General features: G+C 44.6%; 2 pseudogenes; both read left to right on the top strand.

Annotated features, from left to right (window-relative positions):
• The first annotated feature begins 4,867 nt into the window (after positions 1–4,867).
• LOC124546126 lies at positions 4,868–4,985 on the top strand (annotated as a pseudogene).
• A 2,785-nt stretch (positions 4,986–7,770) lies between these two features.
• LOC124546293 lies at positions 7,771–7,888 on the top strand (annotated as a pseudogene).
• Positions 7,889–15,461: the final 7,573 nt, after the last annotated feature.

Genomic DNA, 15,461 nt, shown 5'->3' with positions numbered 1-15,461 from the left:
AGGCACTTTAACAGGTTTTATTGATCTATAAAAAGGGTCGAATAATAGAAGATAGTATAAATACATGAAATCTTCAGAAGCTTAAGGATAACCTATAGGGCCTTACGAATAATATACTATATATTAAGGACAGTACGTCCTCTATTTCGTAGCGTCTGATCTCACGTCGTGCGTCTGTTCGCTGCCACATAATTTTCGTATACAGCATGGTCGTTCACGCCTACCAAACCGTATGTTGCGAGGCTATGGCCGACGTTAAAAGGTTAGCTCATTGAGATCGTACTTAAATATCCAACTGTTGGCTGTGAATGCAGGTTTATCGCATAAGATCTAGAATGGTTAACTTATCGTGTATGATGATTGGGTATGGAAGACCAAAAAGCAGTCTTCTAAAGGTAGAGCAACGCCACAGGTTATACACAGCTGTGCAGTTACTCCTTACTTTTTTGAGGAGCGCTCAGCTAACCTATTTTCGTTACTATTTTTTCTTCTCATGTGGCGTCATATGCATCGGGAAATGAGACAAAGTTCTTGCCAGAAGTCTCACAGGGGCATTACTTGACAATAAGAAAATTAAAGCACAAGGTAGGCCTTTCAGATGAAGCGACCCGGCAACTGTCTTAAGCCTTTTATAGGGAAAAACAAATATGGACCGCCATATGGGGAACCATGTGCAAAGTATCTCGAAGTCGGTGTAGCTGGCTCTGAGCACTATGGGACTTAACAGCTATGGTCATCAGTCCCCTAGAACTTAGAACTACTTAAACATCCATGCCCGAGGCAGGATTCGAAACTGCGACCGTAGCGGTCGCGCGGTTCCTGACTGTAGCGTCTAGAACCGCTCGGCCACTCCGGCCGGCTCCTGATTGCAGCTTAATATGCTAATCTGGTGAGTCGTCCCCTTGCGCTGCCATTCGTAAACATCATTCCAGTCGGTGTTATCTAAAAAGATAATGATCGCCCACATACCACTGTTGTAACTCAATATGCTCTACAGAATGTCGACATGTTGCCTTGGCCTGCTAGATCACCAGACCTGTCTCCAATCGAGCAAATATGGGACATCATTGGGCGAAAACTCCAGCGTCACCTGCAAACAACATTAACTGCTCCTGTATTGACCAACCAAGTGCAACAGCCACAGAGCTCTATCCCACAAACTAACATCCGGCATCTGTGCATCGCAACGCATGCACATTTCCATGCTTGCGTTCAACATTCTGGCGGTTACATCAGTTACTGACGTACGAGCATTTCCATTTGCAATGCTTTATCTCGCAATTACATTAACCTGTGACCTTGCTATGTTAATCACTTTAATACACTGATATCCAAAATTAAAGCAACAAACGGAAATTTTGCAAGATTACTTTTATTTTTCCACGAAACAGTATAAACAATTGATAGTAAAGAAGAAACGATGCAAAGAATTCAGAACGTAAACAACTCCAACATGCATAACGATAGACAAAAATGTTCTTCGTTTTTTCCAACTTAACGGATTTGCACTCACCTTCCAACAACTAGTTAATATTAGAAGGAAGGTCACCGTTGGCCGTAATATTGATAGTTTATTGGCAGCAAAATCGATTTTCAATCACATAGTGATCATTTTCAATGCTGTTGTGTACAAATGAAACTCATAGGCACTGGAATCAAGTTATTATCAGTAACAAAAGCTAAGAAACGATCACAATATCGTTTAATTTGTACACCAGAGGACTGAAGATGATCACTATGTGATTGAAAATCGATTTTGCTATCAATAAACCATCAATATTACGGCCAACGCTTACCTTCCTTCTAATTTCACGTACATGGTCGTTGTGCACACAGCACTCCATGGAGTCGCCAATCAACTAGTTAATATGCTCAGCATGAGGTTTGACCACCTCTGGCGACAATACGGGCCTGACAACGACTGGGCTAGCTGGTGTGTGATGTCATAAGTCTCATGTTGATGCAATGACGCCCAATCTTCCTGCAGAGTTGCATGCAGTCTAGGAGACTAGTTGGTGGATGCTGACGTGATGGAAGCCATCTCCCTAGTGCATCCCAGACATGCTCTATGGGATTCCAATCGGAAGAGTGAGCCGGCCACGTCGTGGGTGCAGTATCTTCCGTATCCAAGGAAACATCAGCCACGTGTGCTCTATAAGGTCGAGCATTCTCGTCCATCAACACGAAGTCTGGGCCCACAGCACATCGCATCAATCACAAGTGAGGTTCCAAGATTACGAAACAATACCTGACAGCAGTTAAATGTTGCTGATTCACCCGTAAAATTTCACGAATATGGGTTCGAGTGGTAAACATAATACCTGCCCACACCATTAGGGATCGTCCTCTGTATCAGTCACTTTCCACAATGTTTGCATCCAGAAATGGTGTTCCACGTTGTATACGTATGCAAATCAATCGACAATCGCTCTCCGGACTAAATCGGAACTCATCTCTGAAAACAGCATTGGCGCACTGCTCGACCACCTACGTAGTATGTTGATTATATGTAAGTAGGCTGTTTAGGTTTTTATGTTGGTAACGCCACGTAGTGCTCTGTATGAAAATCACTGACTGTGCTGTGTGCAGTCTGTGACTGGTTGGACTCACTGTTCCAGACACTAATTCATTATTGTTGCAATTAATGCAACAAATGAAACATCCCCTTAGGAAAATTTATAAACGACAGAGTTGGAAAACGTCTACGTTATTTAATTTTCTAACAGCTGAGCAAAACTGAATGTACTCAGACATTTCTCTCTTTACCTATTCTGATCATCAATAAACTGAAACACAATATTTTTTTTTAGCGCAATGCAATCTGGCTTTCAATAATCCCTACAAAAGAATGGCCCTGAGTAACAATAACATGTACCTTTCACGAATCACTTCCCTCACAAAAATCTTCGTTACTCGAACTACTGTAATACAGCGAGCGCCAATACTGCCAGCTAAATGAATGATTCTAACTACTAAAGGCACTAACTACTGATAGACATAGTTAGCAAATGAAAGATTTTGATAGAGAACAATGTATTTACCTTAATAGTGTTCAAAAGTCATATATATCATTTCATGACATCCAGTCTTAAAAATTTCCTTTTTCTGACGGAAACACGTCCAGATCGTCAGCACTCAAGCCTCTGCCATCTCTCTCCCCACATCCACTACTGCTGGCGGCTCACCTACAAATGCGCAACGCTACTCGCTGTTCACATCCAACTGCCCAACACTACACTAGCGAATAAACCAACAGGGAGTCCAACCAGCCACAGACTGCACACGCACAATCAGTGATTACCATACAAAGGGCTACGTGGTGTTAGCAACATAAAAACCTAAACAGCCTACTTACACTCTACTGTGGACGTTCCCTTCTACAAGACGCGTCAGAGGTGGACATACACCAGGTCTCCGACAGTAAGGGCCACTCTGCCGAAGCCTTCTGCTACCATTGGCATCGATACAACATGTCGAGTGGTTCCTGCAAGCTCGCATGCCAGTTGCCGTGCAGTGCTAACGCTGGTACAGTCCTTCCCATACAGTCAAATGAGGATCCTCTTCTCTCTTCTGAAGTCACACGTAGTCTGCCCTACCCTGGTCTTCGGGATACAGTTTCGGTCTCTATAAACTGTCGCCAAATCGAGAAACAACAGAACGATTCACGCTATGCCGGTGGGGCACATCACTTTGAGACTGTCCCGCTTCCGTTCTTTCTATGGCACTCCACCGCAGGGAGTTTGGTAGGCATCTTCTCTGTGCCATACTGCACCGTCTGTGACTGAGTACACAGCGATTTTGGATGTTGGACCACCCGGCAAACACTGCCTCGTTTCATAGATGCCCTGACGTTATACTTGGCATACTTGTCCGTTGTCCCAAATGCCATCTTCCGTGCAGAACAAGATCGTACGGACATCTGGTTAACAGTACGTGTGATTACATAATGAATTAGGCGCAGGACTGGGAAATAATGGTTTGATGCTTTTATTTTGGGTGTGCATTACGTGGACAAATGTGTTCCCTAAATTTCATTAATCTCCATGAATTACTTCTTGATGTTGACATTTCTCTTCGCCAGTGTATGTACGTAGAGGCGAAGGTTAATATTAGAGAGGAACACCTAGAGGACGGCAGGCACCAGCTGATTGACGCTTTACTTGAAAAGTGCTGCGTTGCTTCCACACGAGAGAATAGCGCCTCGCCGCCGGGCTATTCCGGACGTGCTGACCACACGGCTGCTAGCTGCTGCTCCCGGCTGGTGAGATGTGTACTCCGCGATACGCAAGGGCCAATTACAAGAGGCCTCGGCCGGCCGGCGCTGCTTGTGGAACAATGTTGGGCCGGCCGTGAGATACGGCGCCTTCTTCGCTGCCGCCATTGTCTCCGGCGCGCGCTCCCCACACTCCGCCATCCACCGCCGGCCCCTTTGTCTCGCGGCGCGCTGCAGCGCGCTGCATTATGTTCGGCGCCCCGGCAGGGCCAGCTTGTCCGAACGCGCGATTTATCTGGTGCCATTATTGCGCTAACAAGTCTCGCAGGATGCCTGGCCGGTGCTGTTTTTCTGCTTTTTCTTCTGCGGAGGAGGAGAGACCCATCCTCCAGTTGCGCTACCGAATGGCTACGCCTCGGGCTACGGTCTTCTGGAACCGCTTGCAACGTAGCTGTTCGACGCTTTCCACACTGACCAAAATGGAAATTGTTACACCACGATCGCTTTGACGGAACGCTACCAAGCTGGCACTCCAGTATTTCCATATCTTTGGGATGTGTTGATTAACATTTCAGCTTTCTATGGGCTTATTTTCAGTATTTTCACAACAGAAGAATATCCTACAAATTAAGAAATGTATCAATATTAACTGGAGCCAACGGCCTTGCCGCAGTGGTAACACCGGTTCCCGTCACATCACCGAAGTTAAGCGCTGTCGGGCTTGGCTAGCACTTGGATGGGTGACCTTCCGGTCTGCCGAGCGCTGTTGGCAAGCGGGGTGCACTCAGCCCTTGTGAGGCAAACCGAGGAGCTGCTTGATTGAGAAGTAGCGGCTCCTGTCTCGTAAACTGATACACGGCCGGGAGAGCGGTGTGCTGACCCCATTCCCCTCTATATCCGCTTCCAGTGAAGCCTGTTGTCTGAGGATGACACGGCGTCCAGCTCCTATTGTCATTCCGCGTTCAATGTATGTTAACTCCCGTCACGCAGTCATAATCGAGTTGGGATGCTTTTCTCATGAATCACATGAGTACAAATGACACTTCCGCTTGTTCATTGACCTCTTATGCCTAGTGTACGCGAGACTACCGCCGTCTGTGCATGTGCATATCGCTGTCCCATGGCTTCAGACCTCAGTGTAAGATGACTGTTTGACGTATCGTCCCTTACTAAAACTTACCATGTACCGTAGAATGTGTTGAATAGAAGTAACGTAGTGTGTTATCACGAAACTTACAAAAATGTTCTATGCTGTCGTGTCGGAAGACAAGTGGCAATATCATTAAAAGGTATTTTTCTCTAGGTAGATAATGAACCAAGCCAACAGGGAAATTAGGAATTTCAAAGTAGACGGCACCATCAGTTGATGTTTTGGTCACCATGATGAACATTGGATGCCGAATTTGCTTACTTCGGACTTCATTTGTAACTACCAATCTAAATTGAGTTTTTTTTCTTAATTTACGAGTAAGTACCTCGTCCGCAAATTTTCAGCCTCGTTTCACTAACCAAAAGTTCAGCCAAGTAGATGTTCGAAAGCTCTTCGTTAGTTCTCGGGGTACGACTTGTAGGTTGAAACAGTTTTTTAACTATGATGTTGGTAAGTTTAAGTATTAACAAACAAACCTGAGGAATCTAGGAATCAAACCAGTAACCATTTTAGCCGGGACCCGAAGAATCGAGATAAGGCGCCTTTCTTTCGCAGATGACATTGCAATCTTAACCAACAACTCTAAAGATGCTGTCATTGCTGTCCAAGTCCTGCATGAGATAGCGGTGAAGTAAGGGTTACAAATATCGTATGACAAGACCAAATAATTTGAGAACCGGCTCTCCAGTAACACCCCTTTGACGACTATACATGGGACGATTTGGAAGGTCATCGCTTTCGTTATCTTGGTGATTGGGTCCACCGCAACGAACGGTAGAAACGATAGCTCCATCTTAGAAAGGCGTAACAGACTCAACACAGCATACCATGTGTCCCACAATCTGTACAACAAGAAGTGCATTTCGAAGAATGCTAAGGTCTGTCATTACAGAACTGCTGTCAGACCACAGTTTCTGTAAGCCGCAGAGACCCTCTTGATGAACAGAATAGACACGATGGATGACCGGGAGAAAGCCGAATGACGATTTCACAGAAAAATCCATCGGCCGAGATTTCTCGCAGATGAAACCTACCGATTGAAGTTTTATTGTGAACTGTATCACCAGCTAGAATAAGCGAAGACCTGTATTCGCCTTCGGAGGCTCAAGCTCTATGGGTATCCACGGGTAATGATCAACAATCGGCCATCAAAGAAGATCCTCTCATCGGTTAAAAGGTACAAGACTGTGACTTAATGAAGTACAAAAGGACTTGGATTCGGGGGGTATTCGTGATTTTGAGACAGGAGATCGTTCCAAATTTTGCGCTATGGTAGAGCCTTGGACCCCACCAACTACAGTCCCTCAACGTCGGAAGCCCCTTTCTCAGGAGAGGAAGGAGAAATTATGACCAGGACTGAAGAGATATTGGGAACGGAAGAGAGCATCGAAGAAGAACTAGTGATAAGCGCTCCTCAGTGGGCCTTCAAAGAAGATCCTCTCATCGGTTAAAAGGTACAAGACTGTGATTTAATGAAGTACAAAAGGACTTGGATTCGGGGGGTATCCGTGATTTTGCGACAGGAGATCGTTCCAAATTTTGCGCTATGGTAGAGCCTTGGACCTCACCACCTACAGTCCCTCAACGTCGGAAGCCCCTTTCTCAGGAGAGGAAGGAGAAATTATGACCAGGACTGAAGAGATATTGGGAATGGAAGAGAGCATCGAAGAAGAACTAGTGATAAGCGCTCCTCAGTGGGCCTAAATCAATAAAAAAGATTCATCAGTTTAACGTTACGAGAAAGTAAGGAGAGATATAGCTTTTTTTGGTAAATTGAGGGTGGAGAGCGGAGAGAGGAAAGGGAAGGGGACGAACTACTAATGTCAGCTGCCTTGGGACGTTATGCGAAAGCTGCCACCTTCACTGTGGCTGTACAGTTACGTTTGACCTCTTGCAGAAATGTCAAGGTGGCGAGCGTGGAGGACAGGTGGCGCTGGATCGGAATGTGGGTTCGTCGGGAGGAGTGCCGATATTGTCCACGAAACTGCGATGGACACGTTGGCCAGATGGCACAGTGGTAAACTCAGCTGCCTAGTGACCAAGATATCTCGATTTCGAATCCCGGTCTGGCACGCTTCTTCACTCATCGCCGATGACTCCGCATAAAGTCCCGATGCAATTGACATCAGTAGTTCCTTTCTTCTCCCTTCTTCCTCCCCCAAATCCAATTTACATAATATATATCACAGCTGCAAAATCCACATTGTGGCTGTTGTTTCAAACATTCCAAAAGGATAGACACCGGACATTGGTATAACAATTTTTATATTGGAAAAAATAATAAAAGAAAGTTCACACAGTATTTTTAGTTTTTGTATTTAAAAAAACTCCACTGAGTCAGATGATTTTGGTTTCTTCTTCTCCTAGACTCTAAACAGAATTTGACCGTCTCTATTCACAGCAAAGAGCCAGCGACCTTTCCGCAGTGGTAACACCGGTTCCCGTCAGATCACCAAAGTTAAGCGCTGTAGTGCTGGGCTAGCACTTGGATGGGTGACCATGTGATCTACCGAGCGCCGTTGGCAAGCGGGATGTACTGAACCCTTGTGAGGCAAACTGGGGAACTACTTGATTGGGAAGTAGCAGCTCCGGTCTCGTAAACTGACATACGTCCGGGAGAGCGGTGTGCTGACCACATCCTCCATATCCGCATCCGGGGACGCCTGTGGACTGAGGATGACAAGGCGGCCAGCCGGTACCATTGGGCCTTCCAAGGCCTGTTGGGGCGTAGTTTAGTTTAGTTTAGTTTTATTCCCGGCAAAGACCAATTAAAAAATAGTAAGATAGGGCACCCGTGGTCTAGGGGTATCGTCTTTCATTCACAATCAAAACGTCTTCGGTCCGGGGTTCGATCCCCGCCACTGCCTAAATTTTGATAAATAATCAGCATTGGCGGCTGAAGACTTCCGGCATAAGAAGTCAGCCTCATTCTGCCAACGGCCTTGTCAAAGAGGGCGGAGCCGGCCGCGGTGGTCTAGCGGTTCTAGGTGCGCAGTCCGGAACCGCGCGACTGCTACGGTCGCAGGTTCGAATCCTGCCTCGGGCATGGATATGTGTGATGTCATTAGGTTAGTTAGGTTTAAGTAGTTCTACGTTCTAGGGGACTGATGACCACAGATGTTAAGTCTCGTAGTGCTCAGAGCCATTTGAATCAATTTTGAAAGAGGGCGGAGGAGCGGATAGAGGTTCAGGGCACTCTCTTGTCCTACGGGTGGGAAATTGCCCCTAAAGGTGGAAGAATCAGCAATGATCAACGACATGAGGATGCAGAAGGCAATGGAAACCACGGCATTAAAGACACGTGACGTGTATCCACAGGACATGTGGCCTGTAATTGAAGAAGTGTCATGATGATCTCTCCATTGGCAAAAGATTCCGGAATAGTCCCCCATTCGGATCTCCGGGAGGGGAATGCCAAGGGGGAGGTTACCATGAGAAAAAGATTGAATAATCTAAGAAAGGATAACGTTCTACGAGTCGGGGCGTGGAAAGTCAGAAACTTGAACGTGGTAGGGAAACTAGAAAATCTGAAAAGGTAAATGCAAAGGCTCAATCTGGACGTTGTAGGGGTCAGTGAAGTGAAGTGGAAGGAAGACTAGGACTTCTGGTCAGATGAGTATCGGGTAATATCAACAGCAGCAGAAAATGGTATAACAGGTGTAGGATTAGTTATGAATAGGAAGGTAGGGCAGAGGGTGTGTTGCTGTGAACAGTTCAGTGACCGGGTTGTTCTAATCAGAATCGACAGCAGACCAACACCGACAACGATAGTTCAGGTATATATGCCGACGTCGCAAGCTGAAGATGAACAGATAGAGAAAGTGTATGAGGATATTGAAAGGGTAATGCAGTATGTAAAGGGGGACGAAACTCTAATAGTCATGGGCGACTGGAATGCAGTTGTAGGGGAAGGAGTAGAAGAAAAGGTTATAGGAGAATATGGGCTTGGGACAAGGAATGAAAGAGGAGAAAGACTAATTGAGTTCTGTAACAAGTTTTAGCTCGTAATAGCGAATACCCTGTTCAAGAATCACAAGAGGAGGAGGTATACTTGGAAAAGGCCGGGAGATACGGGAAGATTTCAATTAGATTACATCATGGTCAGACAGAGATTCCGAAATCAGATACTGGATTGTAAGGCGTACCCAGGAGCAGATATAGACTCAGATCACAATATAGTAGTGATGAAGAGAAGGCTGAAGTTCAAGACATTAGTCAGGAAGAATCAATACGCAAAGAAGTGGAGATACGGAAGTACCAAGGAATGACGAGATACGTTTGAAGTTCTCTAACGCTATAGATACAGCAATAAGGAATAGCGCAGTAGGCAGTACAGTTGAAGAGACATGGACATCTCTAAAAAGGGCCATCACAGAAGTTGGGAAGGAAAACATAGGTACAAAGGAGGTAGCTGCGAACAAACCATGGGTAACATTAGAAATACTTCAGTTGACTGATGAAAGGAGAAAGTACAAACATGTTCCGGGGAAATCAGGAATACAGAAATACAAGTCGCTGAGGAATCAAATAAATATGAAGTGCAGGGAAGCTAAGACGAAATGGCTGCAGGAAAAATGTGAAGACATCGAAAAAGATATGATTGTGGGAAGGACAGACTCAGCATACAGGAAAGTCAAAACAACATTTGGTGACATTAAAAGCAACGGTGGTAACATTAAGAGTGCAACGGGAATTCCACTGTTAAATGCTGAGGAGAGAGCAGATAGGTGGAAAGAATACATTGAAAGCCTCAGTGAGGGTGAATATTTGTCTGATGTGATAGAAGAAGAAACAGGAGTCGATTTAGAAGAGATACGGGATCCAGTATTAGAATCGGAATTTAAAAGAGCTTTGGAGGACTTATGGTCAAATAAGGCAGAAGGGATAGATAACATTCCATCAGAATCATTGGGGGAAGTGGCAACAAAACGACTATTCACGTTGGTGTGTAGAATATATGAGTCTGGCGATATACCATCTGACTTTCGGAAAAGCATCATCCACACAATTCCGAAGACGGCAAGAGCTGACAAGTACGAGAATTATCACACAATCAGCTTAACAGCTCATGCATCGAAGCTGCTTACAAGAATAATACACAGAAGAATGGAAAAGAAAATTGAGAATGCGCTAGGTGACGATCAGTTTGGCTTTAGGAAAAGTAAAGGGACGAGAGAGGCAATTATGACGTTACGGCTAATAATGGAAGCAAGGCTAAAGAAAAATCAAGACACTTTCATAGGATTTGTCGACCTGGAAAAAGCGTTCGACTATATAAAACGGTGCAAGCTGTTCGAGATTCTGAAAAAAGTAGGGGTAAGCTATAGGGGGAGACGGGTCATATACAATATGTACAACAACCAAGAGGGAATAATAAGAGTGGACGATCAAGAACGAAGTGCTCGTGTTAAGAAGGGTGTAAGACAAGGCTGTAGCCTTTCGCCCCTACTCTTCAATCTGTACATCGAGGAAGCAATGATGGAAATAAAAGAAAGGTTCAAGAGTGGAATTAAAATGCAAGGTGAAAGGATATCTATGATACGATTCGCTGATGACATTGCTATCCTGAGTGAAAGTGAAGAAGAATTAAATGATCTGCTGAACGGAATGAACAGTCTAATGAGTACACAGTATGGTTTGAGAGTAAATCGGAGAAAGACGATGGTAATGAGAAGTAGTAGAAATGAGAACAGCGAGAAACTTAACATCAGGATTGATGGTCACGAAGTCAATGAAGTTAAGGAATTCTGCTAGCTAGGCAGTAAAATAACCAATGACGGACGGAGCAAGAAGGACATCAAAAGCAGACTCGCTATGGCAAAAAAGGCATTTCTGGCCAAGAGAAGTCTACTAATATCAAATACCGGCCTTAATTTGAGGAAGAAATTTCTGAGGATGTACGTCTGGAGCACAGAAACATGGACTGTGAGAAAACCGGAACAGAAGAGAATCGAAGCATTTGAGATGTGGTGCTATAGACGAATGTTGAAAATTAGGTGGACTGATAAGGTAAGGGATGAGGAGGTTCTACGCAGAATCGGAGAGGAAAGGAATATGTGGAAAACACTGATAAGGAGAAGGGACAGGATGATAGGACATCTGCTAAGACATGAGGGAATGACTTCCATGGTACTATGGTACTAGAGGGAGCTGTAGAAGGCAAAAACTGTAGAGGAAGACAGAGATTGGAATACGTCAAGCAAATAATTGAGGTCGTAGGTTGCAAGTGCTACTCTGAGATGAAGAGGTTAGCACAGGAAAGGAATTCATGGCGGGCCGCATCAAACCTGTCAGAAGAGATAACACTGCAGATTCTGCTCACTCCTTACTGAAGCGTGAATGGAAGCAAAAATTTTTATTTCTTCGTGCTATCAATGGACTGTCTACCTCTCAGATCTAATTACAGTTTCAATCTAGGCACAAGCCCAAGATCCCACATAATTTTGATTTTTATATTGCGCTATGAAATTCTCAGTTGTATATTTTGATGTTGAAAACTGCTTCTATTCATCCCATTTTATGGTAGACATCGCAGCACACTGGATCGGATTCGTCGTGGCACAATCGCTACCGGAAGGTGTGGGAAGTCTTCTCCCAATATTGGGATGGCGTAGCTGCTGTCCAACTGGAGTGTTTTGAGTTCGAGGACGGATATGGAGGTTCGTGAGCCAGTTAAGACTGGTGAGAAATACGGTTTATTCAACACCGAATTCTCAAATACGTTTTTGAAGGCACGAGTGCGACCCCATCTGGCCGGTGCAATCAGGCGACGCGCTCCGGTTTACGCGAACCACCATGTCACGTGGTATGCGTGGCAGCGTACGCCCTTGTCATAGCTGACGCAGCCTGGTGGATAGTCCGTGAACCCAGAATGGTGTGCTGACGATGGACGACGCGGTCAGTGACTTACCATGGATTCCAGCGGCTACGTGATTATGGCCGCCAGCTCAAACCTGCCTGATGGATGGGCGCGTATAACTTGCCCCTCGGCGATTGTAGCGTCACATAGCGAAGTCGACACAACACTACCTCGACACCTGCCTGCCTATAACACTGCTGCGAAGCCACCGAGTTGTAAAGGGCCAACTGCTCAGGCGATACTGTCGCTTACGAGAAACGGGATGCGGAAGAATTGAGGCCTGTTAGCAGGAACGATAGAGGAGAAACACTAATCTAGTTATGTAATGAATTTCAGATGGTTACAGCGAATACCCGTTCAAGAATCAAAAAAGGAGGAGGTATACGTGCGGTTCTAGGCGCTTTAGTCTGGAACCGCGTGACCGCTACGGTCGCAGGTTCGAATCCTGCCTCGGGCATGGATGTGTGTGATGTTCTTAGGTTAGTTACGTTTAAGTAGTTCTAAGTTCTAGGGGACTGATGACCATAGATGTTAAGTCCCGTAGTGCTCAGAGCCATCTCAACCATTTGAGGAGGAATACTTGTAGAACACCTGCAGACACAGGAAGATTTCAGCTGCATTGCATCATGGTTAGACAGAAATTCTGAAGTCAGATAGTGGGTTGTAAGGCGTACACAGAAACACATATAAACTCAAATCAGAATTCGGCATTGACGAAGAGTAGACTTAAATTTAAGCGAGTCGTCCATGACAATGAGTGGGACGGAAGCAGGACGGAGAAGTACTGAAGAACGTTTGAAGGTAGCTAAGGGTGTCGATACTGCGATAAGGAAACCACAGTAGACAATTCAGTTGAGGGGGAGTGGACATCTGTAGTAAGGGCAATCACAGATGTGGAACAGTCAAAATTAGACGTAGGGAAGATAACTTCGAAGAAACCTTAAGCAACAGATGAAATACTTCATTAAATGAGAAAATAAAGAAGTGCAAAGATATTCTGGGGAAGACGGGAATACAGCAGTATGAATCCCTTAGGAGTGAAATAAATAGGAAGCGCAATGTGAAGAGGCTGCAGGGAAAATGTGAAAAATCGAAAAATAAACTATCTTGGGCAGTACAGAAAGTCTGAATAACGTTTGATGAAATTAACAGCAAGGGTGGTAACAGGTGGTACCATTAAGAGTTCGATTGGAAATCCTCTGATAAATGCAGAGGAGAGAGTGGACAGGTGGAAAGAGTACACTAAATGCATGTACGAGGGGCAGAACATATTCGATGGCATAATAGAAGAAAAAACTGGAGACGATATGGAAAACATAAGAGATCCAGTATCAGAGTAATAATTTAAAAGATCTCAGGAAGTCTTGGGATCGAATAGGACAGAAGGGCTGGCCAACATGCTATCGGAACTTTTAAAATCACTGGGGAAATGTCACCCAAAGGACGATTCAGGTTGAGATGTATAATCTATGGGACTGGCAACACACCATCGAACTTTCTCAAAAGTATCTTCCGCACAGTTCCGAAGACAGCAGGGGCAGGTAAGTCCGAGAACTATCTCACATGCAACCTAACAGCTCAAGCATTCGCGGTGCTGACAAGAATAATGTACATAAGAATGCAAAAGAAGATCTAGGATCTTTTAGCTGGTGACCTGTTTGTCTTTAAGAAAGGTAATGGGACAGAAGAGGAAGATATGGCGTTTTGTTTAATAATGGAAGCTAGACTGAAGAAGAAATCGAGACACGTTCATAGGATTTGTCAACCTGGAGCAAGGGTTCGAGGATATGACGTAGTGCAAGATGTTTGGAATTTTAAAAAAATTGAAATAAGCAGCAGGGATAGATGATCAATACACAATATGTACAGGAACCAACAAATACCAATAAGACTGGAAGGAGAAGAACAAAGTACTCGGATTGAAAAGGTGTAAGACAGTGATGCGGTCTTGCCCTCCTACTGTTCAGTCTATACGTAGAAGATTGGATGACGGAAAGAAAAGAGAATTTCGGGTAGTGGGATTCAAATTCAAGGTGAAAGGATATCAATGGTAAGATTCGCTGGTGACATTGCTATTCTGAGTGAAAGTGAAGACGAATTACGGAATCTGTAGAATGAAATGGTACAGAATATAGATAGAAAAGAGACAAAAAGGAGACAAAAGTTATGAGTTGTGGCAGAATGTAGACTAATGAGATTCTTAACATCAAACAGGAAGTAGACGAAGTTAAGGAATTCATCTACCTTGGAAGCAAAATAACCCGTGACGGACTAAGCAAGGAAGACATAAAAAGCAGCTTTCACAGGAAAAAAGGACATTCCTGACCAAGACAAGTCTGCTGATATCAAACATTAGCCTTGACCTGAGGAAGAAATTTCGGAGAATGTATGTTTGGAGAACAGTCTTATATTGTAGTGAATCATGGGCAGTGCGAAAACCGGAATAGAAGAGAACCAAAGTGTTTGGGATGTGGTGTTGAGAAGATTGTTGAAAATTAGGTGGGCTGATGAGATACAGAATAAGGAAATTCTCTGCTGAACCGTTAACATAAAATGTGTATAACTCACTGACAAGAAGATGGGACCGGGTTATAGAACACGTGTTACAGCATCAGAGAACACCATCCATGGTACTAGAGGGAACTATAGAGAACTAAACCTGTAGTGGTAGAAAGATAATTGATAACATCTAACAAATAATTCAGGACCTACGACATAAGTGTTATTCTGAGAAGAAGAGATTAGCACCGGAGAGGAAACCATAGTACCCTGGATGTCTTCATTGCATAAAAACACAACAGGACAAGAGGACGCGCAGATGCTTCTTATTGCCATCTATTAGGGAGACATGGAGGCATAATATCGGATACCGCGCGGTTAGTTGTGCAGCAATGACTGAGGCACGAGTGAAAACGGGATGACGTTACGCTAAACGTATTGTAATAAGTGATCCGACTAACTCTGACGAATTGACGGATCACAGCTCCTGACACCACAAACTATCGCGAACAGACTACTGGGAACTGGGTGGAGACCTATAGTTTTATGGGATATTTACCTCTGGTACTGTGACACAGACAACAGAATCTAACAAGATACACAGCCTGCTTGACTGAGTGACACTGATGGCAACGTGCCTGTTGATTACCTGACAAAAGGTCACAAGAGGTAGCTGTTTTAGAGACCCGCACCTCTACACTACTGAAATATTGGTGTGTGGTGCTACTGGCTATGACTGA

Source organism: Schistocerca americana, chromosome 8 (assembly GCF_021461395.2).
Source record: "Schistocerca americana isolate TAMUIC-IGC-003095 chromosome 8, iqSchAmer2.1, whole genome shotgun sequence".
NCBI classification, from domain to species: domain Eukaryota; kingdom Metazoa; phylum Arthropoda; class Insecta; order Orthoptera; family Acrididae; genus Schistocerca; species Schistocerca americana.
The sequence above is the reverse complement of the archived record's forward strand: the minus strand, read 5'-3'. Positions and strand labels throughout refer to the sequence as shown.